Here is a 15,770-nt window from a genome sequence, read left to right on the forward strand (position 1 = left end):
TATATGCTGCTGTAACACACCCTTTACATAAGAAATTGTTAGCTACCTGTTACATTTATATTTCAGTGTTAATCGGTTACCAACTGTATTGTACGCCACTGTGTTGTACCCCACTATTGAAACCCCATATACTATTTACTAAAAGAAACCCCTCCCCAATTGTCTACCTTAACAAACCCCATACCCCTCACTATTGAATTTTCCCTGTTTTTTGCATTTTCTTAATAAAGTTTATTTTGCACCCCACCAGTGCAGTAGTTGTCCCCCTGCTGGCAGGGTCAAAAGCCTGTGTAATTCATTGCCACAATATAAATGAAGACAAAGAGCTTGGTGGGATTCAAAAAAGGGTTCAATATGTATCTGAATATTAAAACTATCCATAGTTTCCCTAGCTAGGATAATACAAATATGATGTATCAACCCTCATTCTCCAGAACATAAGCCAACAACTAGCTTCCTTGGGTTATGAACAAATATCTGCAGCTATAGGAATTTTACTGCAGCTTAGAGCAAGGTGTAAAGGCTCCTATAATGAAGCATCTAGTTCTGAACAGTGTCCAGCCATTGGTGTGATCTAGCATAGCAATACCTATTTTCCTTCGAGAGGGACAGCTAACCAGCAGCCAAGAGGGGCGCTGATCTGGAACGCTGTGTGGAGGCTGTTAAAGGGAGGAGGCAGCTGGCAGAGGGTTGAGTTGCTTGTTGAGGTAACAATCAAGGGTACGGGTACCGTGAGGTTTATGTAACTGGAAGATAGAGCTGGATTAGGAGTATCGAGAAGGCTGGGTGGTTAGAGAAACACAGATGTATGCTGCACAAAGGCTACGAAATGCAGAGCATTACCCATCATGTAACTGGGCTATCTGGCAGTTTTTAGGGAGCAACTGAGGTGCACCTGCTGCATATGAACATCCTCACCCTCACTACCTCAGTGCAGCTTCCCAAAGATGAGCCAGCTCCCAACATTCTCAAAAGTTAAGCCCTGGGGTGAGACTGGCTACCTATTAGAAGCAACCCCAAGACTGCCAGAAGGGAAGAGTTTTATTTTTAGCAGGGATGCTAGGAGGGTCACTGCTCATGCTGCATTCACCCACAAAGCCAGATTTTCATGCAGCATGTTGTGTGCTCAGTGTCACAGTGAGGGCAGCATCAGTCAGGTTGGGTTTGGCTAGATGGATTATTTAAGGTAGAAAAAGGAGAACATAATGAGAAGTAGCGAGCCTGAAACTATCCTTTACGTTTAACACAAGGAAAAAAGATGCCCGGAGAGTGAGAGTAATTTACAAGAGAACAAGAAGACTCACCTTCCAGTTTCTAATGCGCCCATCACCATAGCACTCAGGTGCCAACTGCAAGCATTAGTACAAGTATCTGTGCTGTCTGACTAGGGCTATAGTCTCTGCCCTTGGCTGTCAGAACCCGAGTTTCTGAAGGATCATTCTTGCATGAAGATTATCAAAGTAAAAATAAAAGCACTACCAACAGGCCACTGGCCATTTCCCTTTTGGGCACAATATCACCAGCCTCCTTCCTTGAGAGAGGAGCATTGCCCAGAGAGCCACAACTTGTACTGTGCTCTGAAGACGACTAGACTTAAATTCAGCCTGATCCCAGGTAGCAAGGCCCCAGTCCAATACCCCACCCAAAAACACACAGCTCCCAGCTGTACAGTGTTTCATCCTGGGCTCTGACAGCTGTGACATCCCTGTTGATCGTGGTGTTCTCAGCAAGTGTGAAGAGAGAAAGGTGAGGTCCAGAGGTCGCTTGATATTCATCTTACATGCCAGCATTTGAGTTATGAGTAGGAGCCAAATTTTCCACTGGCATAAATGAGTACAACTCCATTTAAATCAGTGGTGTTACATTCACACCTGCAGGGTACTTGACCCTAAGTCTTTAAAGCAGATCAATAATTGTAAGAGAGGCAGAGCACAAATGTGAAACATTCTCCTCAGTTACCTACTGTCAGATATTCGTCGCTGTGTGTTGTACCAGTTGATGCTTCTGCACAGCCTTCAGGGTCACCCCAGCTGGAATGGGTTGTAGCAGTCTAACTGCAGTGTAGACATTCCCCTCCAAACACCTGCAGCTGGTCTGTGTTAGCTGGCGGGTTTGCGGGTCTCAGGCTGCAAAATTGTGGTGTTGAAAGCTCTGGGTCCTCGCAAGGCGAGAGGGTCCCAGAGCTCAGGCTCCAGCCCAGGCCTGAATGTCTACACCACAATTTTACAGCTCCACAGGCCAGACCCTGGTATTTAACTGCAGTGTATACGTACCCAAGGTGACCAAGTACACTGAGTTATGGTGGGCAACAGGGCAAGTCAAGAGTGAACCATTTGAAGCACTTGAGATACACATGTAAGGAGCAATCCTGTGCTACTGGAAGGTGTGGAAGAGACTAGATATGAACAAGGTTCCTGTTGAGCCTCATTTGAGGTGAGTCAGACGAGGGATTTCAGACCTATGACAGTGGGATTAAAATGTGAATATTTTTACCCCGTTTTGGAAAATCTAAGTCTTTTTGGCATATCATATCTCAAAGATGGCTTGGCCTAGAAGCTCAGCATTTGTTTTATTCTCTTATCCTTCACAAAGATCAATCCCTTCGTGTGTTTTGGGGAAGGCTTTATATTTAAAATGTTGAAGTTATTTGCTACAGACCTTTGAAGCCCTTAATAATCCAGGAGCTGCCCTGCACCCTTGTAATCTGCTTGCACCCTTGAGCTAGTCACCTACCTCACAACTAACTTAGCAGTTGTCACAAGAGGACTTTAAAGTCCATCTGCTATAGGAAACTGACCTCCCACTGGCACCATTAGCTCAGTGTCCAAGATTAGATGAGGCCTTAAACTCACCCATATTCAAGGGTGCAGATAACGGGGAGGACAGGAAGGGAGCGTTAAAGTTATTTGGGATACCTTAACTGCATTTTCACACTTTCCAATATTTCTCAGAGGTTTGGGAAGGTTTTTGTTAAAGTCTTGCCTTACCTTAACATTCTTGCCCTTTCAATGTTCCTTTTAAATCTTCAGTAATCCTCTAAATTTGCCCCATTCAATTTTTTTTTTTAAATAAACACAATTTTAAGGACAGTGACTAAATTTGTCTGGGAACGTACCTACCCCATTTGCAGTGGGACAGTACAAGGAGTATGTCCCCCTTACATTCCACTTGAGCCTTGTTTTTAAGATTTAGTACTCCTTGTGCTGATCTGCTGCATCGGGGTACATTTTACTCATACTGTATAAGTCTACTCTACATAGGCAGGTGGCAATTCTCCAAAAAGGGACATATTTTTGAAGTTTAATGTACCCCCAACACTCACATCCCCATATCATATATCATTCAAAAGCTTGCCTCATCTAAATGTACCTAAAAATATGGTGTAGCTGTCAACTGGTGCCATAAGCCTGTAGGTGAGGGGAAACAATGGTACCCATAATAAGAAAGCGTCCTTTTTTGCAATTTCACTGTTTAAGTTAATTTCAACACCTTATTGTGGTGTCACATTGGTCAAAGCTACCAGATGACAATGCATTAAAAGATTTTTATGGGTTTTGCATGGGGAACTATTTTTTTCCAGAACTGATGAAGCTCTTTAGCTCATGACAAAAATGGTAAATACCAACATCTTTAAATAATAAGATGAAATGTTTTCACATTGTTGCTTTTGACAACTAAGAATATGCAAAGAGTGCTGTGGCACCTTATAGACTAACCGATGTATTGGTATTAGTCTATAAGGTGCCACAGGACTCTTTGTTGCTTTTTACAGATCCAGACTAACACTGCTACCCACTCAACTGTTAGTTGTTAAAGTATCTCAAGGGATAACAACAGTTTTCTATATTTTCAGTTGAGAGTTGTGGGCCAGATCAGTCTCTCCCAGAAGGTTGTACAGCTATAGATTGTATACCCATAGTTTTGCACACCGGATAGATATAAATATACGTGAATTCCTAATACTGTATAATGCGTCTCAGTTTAAAAGGTTTTGTACATATAACGTAGTTTGTGGCATCCAGTCTGCCTGGTAGAAGGTTTTAATTTGTAATTGCCTATGCATGCCATACTAGCCTTTGAAATATTCTAGCAACTAGATTTTTAAATTCAGTAACCCTTATGCATAGATTAGTGTTAGAGATTACAATACACTGCTTCATATTATGAATATGCAAAAGCTAAGAGAAAGAAATGGCCTTACAAGAAGTATTGAAGACAAAGTTCACACCTTTCAGTTCAGAGGCAAGAAGAGCACATTACATGCAGTCCAGCAGCCAGGGGACTGGGGGTTGGATGGGGCATGGGAGTCCTGGTGGCCTGTCAGGGGGCACGGGTGTGAATAGGGGTTGGGGCAGTCAAGGGACACGGAGAAGGGGGGGTTGGATAAGGTGAGAGGTCCGGGTGAGTCCTGGGATGGGGCAGTCTGGGGACAAAGAGCAGGAGATATTGGATGGGTTGGGGATTCTCAGGAGGGCAGTGAGGGAAGGGGAAGTGGGAGGGGGCAGGGGCCAGGCTGTTTGGAGAGGCACAGCCTTCCCTACCCAGCCCTCCATACAGTTTTGCAACCCCGATGTGGCCCTCAGGCCAAAAAGTTTGCCCACCGCTGTTGTAGCTACAGACAGCATCAGGCTTACAGCCAGCAGGGGAGCGTGGCCTTTAATTCCCTGACTTCTCCCTTTCCCCTCCCCCTGGCTTCCTTCCTGCCAACCTTTATGTAGCTTCTGGCTAGCAAGGCCGGCAGCTGTTCCATTTGCCACTTAGGGCTGGGCTTACTCAGCCAGCTCCAATTCCCCTTTCCTGATTGGAGCTGGCATGACAGAGGTGCAGCTCAGGGTTTCCTAGCCAGCACCCGGTCACACTATGCAACACAGTAAGCACAGTGTACATCAGAGATGCCATGGCTGTCATACAAATGATGGCTGGAGACAAACTCCACACATTCAATGAACTGGCTGCTGAGAATTTGAGGAAGGTCCTAAAAGAATTTGGCAAAAGTAATTCTGTAATCAGATAGGACAACAGTACCTCTGAAAACTGCAGAATGACAACACCGAACAGGATCTAAGGTTGAATGCAAGAAATACCAGATGATTGGTGAACACCCTGTGCCTCCAAGAAAAAGTTTCCAAATGTGGCATTTAACAAGCCACCACTTGTAAAATCCCTCTGTGAATACATGGTCCAAACTGCCATTGAGAGTAGGCACACGCCCAAAACAAAAACACTCCTTGCTGGATGCTTTTCCAACAGTGAAGTAGCAAAGCCCACTATCACTACAGGTGGTTGAAGAAGACTAAGACTTGTATACTACTCAAGAGGAAGGGGACACGAGCATAGCTGCCAACTCCATGGGTGTTCCATGACTGGAGAACCCATGGAAAAAAATTAGTGAGTGCTAAGCACCCACTGGCAGCCAAGCTCCTCCCACACCCCAAGCATCTCCAACCCACAGGTGGCCCCACTGATCAACTCCTCCCCTTCCCTCCCAGCTGTTCCCCTGCATGCAGGAGGCACTGGGAGGGAGGGGGAGAAGTAGGGATGGGGTGTGCTCAGGGTGAGCTGTGGAAAGAGGTGGAGCCTTGGGGGAAGGGGTAGAGTGGGGGCAACCCTGGGGCAGAGTGTGGGGGTGTCAAGCATTCCCCTAGTAGAGAGGCATCTATGGACACAAGGATGCTTCTGCATGCTGTACATGCCAATATAGCTTTTGGGCCTCTGGGTGTCAAAAGAACCCTAGTAATTAGGTCTCCTGATACAGCTGTTTTAGTCCTTGCTGTTCACTACTTTCCAAAAATGGAATCCATAGATAAAATGTAGATAGAAATGGGCACCATAACCAGCCCAACTGACAAGTATCGCTTCCTACCTGTGCATGCAATTTGTGATGCACTCACTCTTGACTTCTGCAACATACTTCCTGCTGTACATGCATTAACAGAATGTGACTCTGAGCCACTCCTATTTGGTATTGGGGGAAAATAAATATCTGTTTAAAGTTGTCAAAACAAAGGGAATTTACCACTTCAGAGATTTTGCCAAATTGGGAGAGATGGATGGAGAAGCCACAATTTCTGCAGCAAGGAAGTTGGTAGCAGTGCTGTATGACCAGAGCGAGACAGAAAAGATGACCCACAGGTGCTGGAGTTGCTTGAACGTCAATTTAGCCATCAAAAAGGACAAGTCACTGGCCAAACTTCCACCATGTGAGAGCAGTTTTGAAGAGCATGCCAAAAGAGCATTTTGACAACGCTTTGGATGTCTTCGCACATAGCTTAACCAAATATTGGATCACCTTTGCAAGCAACATGGATGGAAAAATGGGGATGATGAGCTATTTCCTGTATTTTTCAAGAGCCCAATGGCACTTGAGCTTCTACAAGACCGTATTTGTGCCTGCATCTTTAGGGATCACTGGAGAATCAACTTAGTCTGAAGTGAGAATAATCTTCCCTGCACCGAACTGTGTATATGCCAAGGCAACGAAGACCGTGGTATCCCACGCACTCTCGACCGAAATCAGAGTGGTGAACAAGATGAGAATGATATTGACTAGAAATGTCACCTGTGCTATTACATTTCAATGATATGTGCACAAATTTATTATTAGATTTTGTTTTACCCTTTAGATTGTTGCTTCTTTTGAGGTCACAAAGAAATCCAATTTGATGTCTTAAAATAATACAGAGTCGTTAAACTAACAAATGAATGCAAATATTTCAAAGTAGTAATTTTAACATATTGGTGGTATCAGTGTTTATCACTGTTTCTATGGTACCACTTGAAAGATCCTCATCTTAAAGTAGACATAATAGGCTTTAAAATGATATATGATGCGTGTGTATGTACAGAGAATACATTAAGTTGACCAAATTGGTGGTTTCTGCTGCTCACCTCAGAGGCATACAACCACAGACTGTGATTTTATCAGATCTCAAACATGGAAGGAAGATCAGCAAGGAAATACAGAGTGCTTAAGGAGTGGTGCTGGTAATTTAGTAGGTGGCACATTTCCCTTGGGATAAATACTTATCCAGTGTGGAATTGGTACAATGTTATGGGATACTGTGCTACTGGAGGGTGTCCCCTTTCCAAAAAGGGGAAAGACCTAATGGTTTCTGGTTTTTAGGAGACCTCCCATGATAATTTTAGTAATAACAGGGGCTGTTCATCTCAGCATTATAGCCAAAGTTCCTGAATGAGATTATTACATTTTGCCTCATTAAGTTCTCTCTGTAGCTTGTGTTTAATGAGGTTGTCACAGTTCAGGACAAATGCACCTGGATTTCCCTCCTCCCCAGTGGTCAGTAAGGCCACCACTCTTGGCTTTCAGCTCCCTGACTGTGGCCTCTCTTGGGTGGAGACACCAGTCTCTTTCCCCTCTGACTGGGGTGTTCCCAGGTTGGATAGTTCCCTGCCTTCACTGTGTCATTCCCAGCACAAAGAGATTGCCTTAGGACTCCTGCTTGCTTTCTCTTCAGAGACAGATACCAGTGTAATTGTTACACATGCAAGTTGCCACACCTTAAGGTAAAAAGCATGACAGAGAAAACATTCAAAACAATAAAAGAATCTACAAACTTCTTAGCATGTGTATCAGTAGGGCCCTACCAAATTCATAGTCCATTTTGGTTAATTTCACGATCATAGGATTTTAAAAATCATAAATTTCATTATTTCAGATATTTAAATCTGAAATTTCATAGTGTTGTAATTGTAGGGGTCCTGACTCAAAATGGAGCGTGTGTGTGGGGGGGGGGGGGGGGGTCACACGGTTATTGTAGGGAGGTCGCAGTATTGCCACCCTTACTTCTCCGCTGTTGCTGGTGGCGGCACTGCCTTCAGATCTGAGCTCCTAGTCAGCAGCTGCTGCTTTCCAAGTACTCACTTCTGAAGGCAGCACCTCTGCCAGCAAGAGCACAGAAGTAAGGATGGCATGGTATGGTATGCGATTGCCACTCTTAGTTCTATGCCGCTACCTTCAGAGCTAGGCCCTCAGCCAGCAGCCGCCATTGTCCAGCTGCCCAGCCCTGAAGGCAGCAGCGCAGAAGGAAGGATGGCGTAGTATGGTATTGCTACCCTTACCTCTGCTCTGCTCCTGGTGGGACACTGCCTTCAAAGATGGGCACCTGGCCAGCAGCCACTGCTCTCAGGCAACCTAGCTCTAAAGGCAGCACAGAAGTAAGGGTGGCAATACCGCAAATCCCCTGCAACCCTTTTGTGGGTCAGGACCCCCAGTTTGAAGAATACTGGTCTCCCCCGTGAAATCTGGTCTTTGGTGTAATTTTATCCTGTACTATACAGATTTCACGGGGGAGACCAGACTTCACAGTCCATGACGCATTTTTCACTGCCATGATTTTACTAGGACCCAACTTATCAGACATCACCACCATTCTCACATGGGCTCTGGCAGGCGCAGTCTTTCAATAGAGCAACCCTGTGGTTACAAGTTCATCAGAGCTTCAACTCAGGACAAGTGCACAGTCTCACAAGGCCTCAGTAGGCCAAGTTCTTCCAATCCTCCCCGAAGAATTCAAGGCCCTCTGTGGAGCAAAAGCCCTGTTCGTATGCTGGGTCAGGAAGAAAACCCTGAGGTTTTCCAGAAGTCTTCGTCTGTAGGTCTTTGGAGAATCCAGTTTGAACTGGTGTATGAATATCTCCCCGGGGGGGATGACTTCAAACAGTTGAGAACAGAAGTAGTACATTAGCATCCCCCTTCCCTACTAGAAAAGGTACCAGAATTACACAATAACCAATACACAATTGCGTTTTTAATAAAATGTACCCCAAAGGTGTTAACCCTAATTCAACAGGGGTAACTGAACTCAGTAAAGCTTATCTAAATTCCGTAAGGTTTCTTCGGTATATTACAGGATATTGTCAGTCTGTCACAGCAGTATTCTACATTACTACCTAAACAGCTGTAGAGCATTGCTTTGTGCTGTTAAACAGCTGCCAAGTCATGCTCCAGAGGTGGCCACTTATCAGTGTGGAAACTGAAGGGATTCCTAAGAGTATAGTCTTTCCAAGGGCTAGATCCACAAAAGGGACTTAAGCAATGCAATGCCTAACACTCTATACAATGCATTAGGAAAGTTAGGTGCCTAAGACATTTGGGATCCACAAAAGGCAGCATGCCAAGTGGAGGACTTGCCTAAGCTAGCTAGTAGGAAATGCCAAGAAAGAGGGGTAGGTCGTAAAGCCCTCCCGCCCACCACCCAGGCAGTCAGGCACCTAAATCTGGGCTGGAGGGAGGCATCTATCTTTGCTTGGGTTGAGTCAGGCACCTAAGCGGTATTTTGCATGGAAGAGAGTTAGGGCACTCACCCAGAATTTGGGAGATCCAGGTCCAATTCTCCCCTCTGCCTGATGTGGAGCAGCGATTGGAACCCATTCAGTTCTCAGGTGAGTGCTTTAGTAACAGGACTATGGGATATTCTGGACTATGAGATCTTCATCTTTCCCACCAAAGCTGTTCCACCGTGGATTAATAAATAAATACGCATTGAGCCAAGGAGTGAGCTCTACAGCCCAGCAATTAGGGCACTCACCTGAGAGGTGGAAGACCTGCATTCAGATCTCTGCTCCACACATGCAGAGAGAGAGCATGAGCGAGCATTGATGTGGGAGACCCGGCTACAATGCTCTCTCTCTCACTACATGCATGGAACAGAGATCTGAAAGCAGGTCTTCCACCACTCAGGTCAGTACCCTAACCACTGGGCTAAAGGAGGCTGTTACTGCCTCCACCCTCTCATCCACCCACAGCCAGACCGTTTTGTGTGGGTTTAGGCATACTCTAAGACTGCCTACTGGATCAGGCCTCATAGGTTGGGGGTTGCCTAGTTTGAGGATCCTGCTGGGGTTTAGGTACGAGATGGGTACCTAAGTGCCACGACTGAGGTGGCTGTATGCATGCTCACTGTTAGAAACTCAGATGCCAAGGGATTTTAGGAACCTACAGGGTTAGGTAGCAACTGATTAGAGGTTTTGAGGATCTCAGTGGCACCTAAATGTTGGGCACAGAACCTAAATCCTTTTGTGGATCTAGCCTTAAAGCTCTTCAAAACTTTTTTGGTTAAAAAGCCCTTCAGATGTACAAGATATTAATCTTGTTGACTGCTGTTTGACCACCATGTCTCTGCCTGTACTTGTAGCTGGGAGGCTCAGATGAAAGGAGGCGGGGTACTCCTCCACTGAACGCATGTGCAATGTGCCTCAGGTGGCAGGTGACCAGGGTTCATCACCGAATTTGGTCCACTGGCTGGATCATTGGCTTTCCCGGCCCGGCACTGACAGGGAGTGCGACGTGAATGCTGATCTATGCCCCCTGGCAGGTTACTAGTGCCACAGTAACAAATGGAACGAGATCGTTGTGCTATCTTAAAATAACCTGCCAGTAAATTAAAATGGAAGCTCTAGAAAAAGCTGTCTTTATCGTTAGTATGGCAACTGCTAGTTTGCGGGTTTAGGGTGTTTTTTGTTAGCAAAAACTATTGTAAGGAAGCTCTAAAGGGCCAAATACCTCCCTTAATAACGTAGCTGGAGTCGACGTACCTTAGGTCACGTTACCGCAGGGTCTACACTGCGTGGCGGTCGACAGGAGAAACTCTCCCGTTGATTTACCTTACTCTTCTTGTCGGGGGTAGAGTAAAGGGGTCGACTGGAGAATGATCTGCTGTCAATTTGGCGGGTCTTCACTAGACCCACTAAATCGACCGCTGGTGGATTGATCTCAGAGCGTTGATCCCGGCCACTAAACTCCAACCAGCCACCCCGAACGCTGCCCAACAACCAGAATTAGATACATAAGCTCTTCAGGATGCACATTGTCATTGACAACATGTTTGTATAGCACTTAGCAACATGGGCACCCAACCTGGCTGATGCCTCTAGCAGTTACTATAATATAAATGATATACAAACAGTAACAACTGTGAAATTACCTGGACACAGAGGGGTGACTGGATGCCGGAGTATCTCAACTATGAACTTCCTGGCTTCAGAGGTTTTTCCACTTTAACATCTGAGATTTCTCCTCTCCTCTTTGTGTAAATTAATTACCTTTATTTATTTTTAATACAGAATTAGATCATATTACCACTTGATTGAAAAACAAATTAAATTTGGCAGGCAAAGCCATTTTTGATTGTACAAACATGCAAAAATGTTTTTAAAAGGCTCCTTGGTTATCCAGGATGTTTTGGGATGGGGGGATTGCTGTATTTTGACTGAACAACAGATAATTCGTTTATATTTATAAACCTTGGTTTTAAAATATTGTTATGGAGGAAGAATTCATTTTAATGTGGTTTCTCTAAAAAGTGCTGACACACTCAATTATAACACTTCCTATCCTTGGAAAGGGAGGATGTCTTATTCAGCCAGGACTTTCTGAAGCTGTCCAATTGTATGGATACACACCAAATCAAAACACAAGAGAAGTCAATGGCCTAGTCAAGTTCCTTAGCAAACCACCTTTTAACCAGCAGTAGGATTTGCCATAGACTCTCAGACCATCTCCATCCAGCTTCAATACCTGTGTTTCAGGGGAAAAAAAAAAAATAGAAACACACTCAGCCAAATTCATCCCTGGTGTAACTCTGCAGCTGTCATATACTTACAGCTTTTATTCCACAACCTTTGAAATACAAAGAAAAGAAAATTCAGGAGCAGCATTTCAAACTATTCACTTGTCTGCAAGGGACACGTATAGCATTCCTCAACAACAAGTCAAGTCTATTATTTTGACTACAGATCTGTGGTTGGTGGCCCATACCCCAATTGGGGTGACGGGCATGAGTGAGTGAGAGTGTACTGGGCAACTCACACTCTTGTACATGCACAGTGAGCACCAACAGAAAAGCATCTGGGATATGGTATAGTGTTCACATGACCCAAGGATTCTACAATACTTAGAATACAAATGTAATATCCTAGTGGTGCAATTCTGAAGATTGGTGTTTGGAACAATGGAGAGTGTTTGCATGATCCAAAACATAATAGACTATCCAGATGGATAGGAGTATTGGGACCACTACTTGTCATCATCTAAGTTGTCACTTTACATATAAGTGGGCTATTTATTCTGAATATTGAATAGTGCAAGTGCTGCTGTGCATGTCCATTTCTTGATAGATATGTGGCCCTCAATCCTAGTATCTGAGAACCTCACCAGCTTTAAATGAATTTATCCTTGCAAACCTGATGGGAGGTAGGGAAATGTCATTATCCCCATTTTGCAGATAGAGAACTGAGTTGCAGAGAGATTAAGTGACTTGCACAAGATCCAACATGAAACCTGTGGCACAGGCAAGGAGTTAACCCATGTCTTCCAAGTTCTAGTGCAGCACCTTAACCACAAGCCCTTGGTGATGCATGTTGGTGCCAAGTCTGGGACAGCATGTTTGGGTGTTTTTGATTTTGAAACTATGTTAATTGGGATTATGGGTTATGAGACTAAGACGTTTCTGTTTGGATATATTTCACCTTTTATCTGAGGAGCTGAAGAGCTTTATAAATATCAGTTAACTAAGCCTCAACTCCCATCTCCATGCAGTAGATATTATACCCATTTATTATACCTAAATAGGTAAACTGAGAAAAAAGGAGGTTGAGGGACTTGCCCCAGGTCATACTACAAGTTAGTAGCAGAGCGGAGAAGAGAAATCAGGAGTCCCAGCTCCCATGTCACAGCTCTAATAAAACAAACACCTCTTCTTTCCTGAGCCTTATATACTTTAATAGAGGGTTTATGCCCTCTCTCCTTCTAACTCATTACTTCTATCCAGGGAACAAAAATTATTGCATCAGACAACCACCAAGCTTACATGCAAGCACAGAATTACCAAACACGAATTACCTTCATTACTAAAATTGCACGAAAGGCAAATAAAATGCCTGTAATCCAGCTGCAGATGGGGAAAAGTTAGAAACTTGCTCTGACAGTTAGCACCACATTTGAAAGCTGCCTCTCCTTTCCCCATTGCACCAAGCCTACAAATTATCTACAAGGCCTGTGAGGTGTAATGATCCCCTACAGCCAGCTCCTGCTCTCCTTGGCTTCAACAGCAGGCAGCAAGAGCTGAACAGATAAAAGCTTTTAAATGGGGAGATGTTGGCTAGAGGTTGTCTACAGTCTCCCATTGCTCTGTCTTTAGGACCTACTCTTAGAATCAAAAATGGCTCAGCAAAATTCTCCCTTCCCCTAATAGATATCAGGAGAGGATGATGTGAACAGAAATGTATCTTCTCACACTCCCAACAAAAAGGCCATTATAGGACACACACACACGCCACCTCACCTTAATTTTTTAAGTACATTTAGGGAGGTTAACCCTAAAAACAAGCCCCCAGGATATCCCAAGAAAGCCAAGAACCCCATTACTACACTGCAGTTCAACTTGAGAAAAATGTGCATATCACTTTTTTTGATGTACAGGTGTTTGATTTCAGACCCAGGGGGAGACTTATTGGTGGGGAAAAAAATAAAATAAAAAAGGAAGGGAGGGGAGTATAACATTATTCAACATTTAGGTCAAATTGTGTGTGTGTGTGTTCAGAGGATTGTGGGGGCTGGAAGAAACCATTGTTAAAAAGGGTACAGAAGAAAGTCCTATGTCTTCCTATGCTTGGCAGTATTTGGCTGGTCCCCGCTTCCTCTTGGGGAAGGGAGATCAAGGCATAAGAAGCCATGAGGGCAGCAGGGTAACCCCCTTCCGAAGAGCAGAAATCCCAGCTTGTCTCCTACTACAAAGTAAACTGCCCTTGCCCTATTTAGGGAAGAGCATGGCGCAGCAGCTATATTTGAAAACCGAGGTAAACAAGATCTCAGCACAAATGGATGGAGCACAACAGCTGTACAAGATTAATCGCACACGCTGACAGACAGCCAGGCAGACACACCGGGGGCTTCCAGGGTTCCTTTCCCTTCGAAAGAATCATAACAATCCTGCTCCCGATTCTTGTGGGGCTTTTCGTGTGCCACCCCCCTCCCAGAAATAAACCAAAATAAAACGCTCTCGCCTGCAGCCAGAGAGATTCACCGACGCTGTTGCAAGCTTTTTTATGTCCTAGGGGAAACTGCACCTGGCCAATTTCAACCGCTTTGCAAATTGCACGCTGCCCCTTCGCATTGCTTCCCTAGCCCGAGTCGGGCATTGAAAAGCAAGACATTTATAGCACTGCATTAGAGGCATTTACTCCGGCTAACGTGCCCGCTCCGCTCCCTTCCCCACCCCACCCCAACCCGGGGAGGAACCTGCCTGCTTTTGCACAGGAGCTGCCGGGCTCTCGGCACGTTCGCTTTGAACCCCGGGTTTGGGTCTGCAACTGCTCCTCTGGCTGAGCGTTTTCCCTCTCAGCTGCCGCCGGCTTGTTGTTATTGTAGATTGGACCCATCCCCCCTCCCCCGGAAAGCTCCTGGTCCCTGAAACACGATATTACAGAGAGGAGGGAAACAGAGCCACGTTATCCGAGCACCCCGGAGCATGGAAACAGCAGCTCCCCTGCCTTGCAACCCCCCCCCTCCCTTCTTCGCATGGCCCAAGCGCAGAGGCTGCTCGCGCCGGGATGCGAAGCTGCAGCAGGCGGCGTATCTCCAGCTGTACGTGTACACACACGCACGGGGGGGGGGGCAGGAAAACGGCACGATTGTGACAAATCTGTCCGGGTTTCCAATGTTAAAACCCCTTCTCTGCTGGACGCTCTTACAGCGAGATCCCTGCCCCCCGCACCACCCCACTATACCTCAGTGGCAATTCGCATGCAATAAATCAGGACCCGCTTCATAGCAGGAAACTTAACCACACGCCCTGCATTTCCTACAGAGCAGGGATAGAGCCCTCTTACTTACCCCTCCTGGTTGCCTGTCTGACTTCCGGGGGGGGCTGGTTGCTCCCCAGTACAGATCCTGCCGGTTCTTAAACAGAGCTCATTGCATCTGGTGGGTAATCACTGACTGGGGAGGGGCGCGGGGTCCTCCTTTGCATGTCAGTCCAACTTGCCTCGCTTGCTAAAAAACCTCTGCTCTCTTTTGCAGCTGTCAGGGTGAGTGGGGAAGTACATCGGGAAATCGGGGGCGGGGGGCAGGGAGGGGTGGTTGAATGTTGATAAATCCACCAGCCTTGATCTCCTGGGGTGTGCAATATAGTTTGGGGCGGGGAGATGTGGTCAGGGGAAGAAGGAGGAGGAGGAAGAGAAGGATGAATGAAGATTGAAGAGGAAAAACTGGATTGTGCCCCAATTGCAATCGAATCTGCCGGGCTTCCCCCTTCTCTCTCACACCATCGGGGCTCAGCTGAGACTTTCCAGCATCACAGCACCAGGCAAGCCGCTGAGCCTGACTTCTGAGAGACAACGAGGTTTGCACAACTGCAGCAAGAAGCCAAATCAAAAAGCCAATCTCTAAACCTCCAAACTGCACGTCACCCTATCAGCTGGGCGCAAGAACTGCAACAGAATTACAAGCCATGCATATTTATTCTTCTGAATTGGGGGCGGGGGAGGTTTCCAGATTGTTTAAAGGAAAAAAAAAAAAACACAATAAACCCACAGACAAACCCTGTCCAAAATAAATACAGACAGACCAGCTTTATTAATTTCACACACGCTGACTGAACAGAGATCACCACTGGAGCCTCTCAAGTTTATTGACTTGACTTTGTACCTTGTATATTTCAGTCAGAAGACTGAGGGATACCAGGAGCTCAGCTTCAAATCAAAAGATATTGATTGTAAATCTTAAATTTAAAGTATCTGCCAAACACATCTGA

General features: G+C 45.4%; 1 protein-coding gene across 4 annotated transcripts in view; it reads right to left on the minus strand.

Moving 5' to 3' along the window:
* SLC8A3 (solute carrier family 8 member A3) overlaps window positions 1-15,341 on the minus strand; it is a 202,266-nt gene extending 186,925 nt beyond the window's left edge. For all 4 annotated transcript variants that reach the window (XM_075065404.1, XM_075065402.1, XM_075065403.1 and 1 more), the window contains exon 1: window positions 14,852-15,341. The gene's annotated coding sequence lies outside the window, so the exon portion shown is untranslated. The remainder of the gene's footprint in view (window positions 1-14,851) is intronic.
* Between the last annotated feature and the right edge of the window lie 429 nt (window positions 15,342-15,770).

This window comes from Chelonoidis abingdonii, chromosome 4 (genome assembly GCF_003597395.2).
Source record: "Chelonoidis abingdonii isolate Lonesome George chromosome 4, CheloAbing_2.0, whole genome shotgun sequence".
Classification (NCBI taxonomy): Eukaryota; Metazoa; Chordata; order Testudines; family Testudinidae; genus Chelonoidis; species Chelonoidis abingdonii.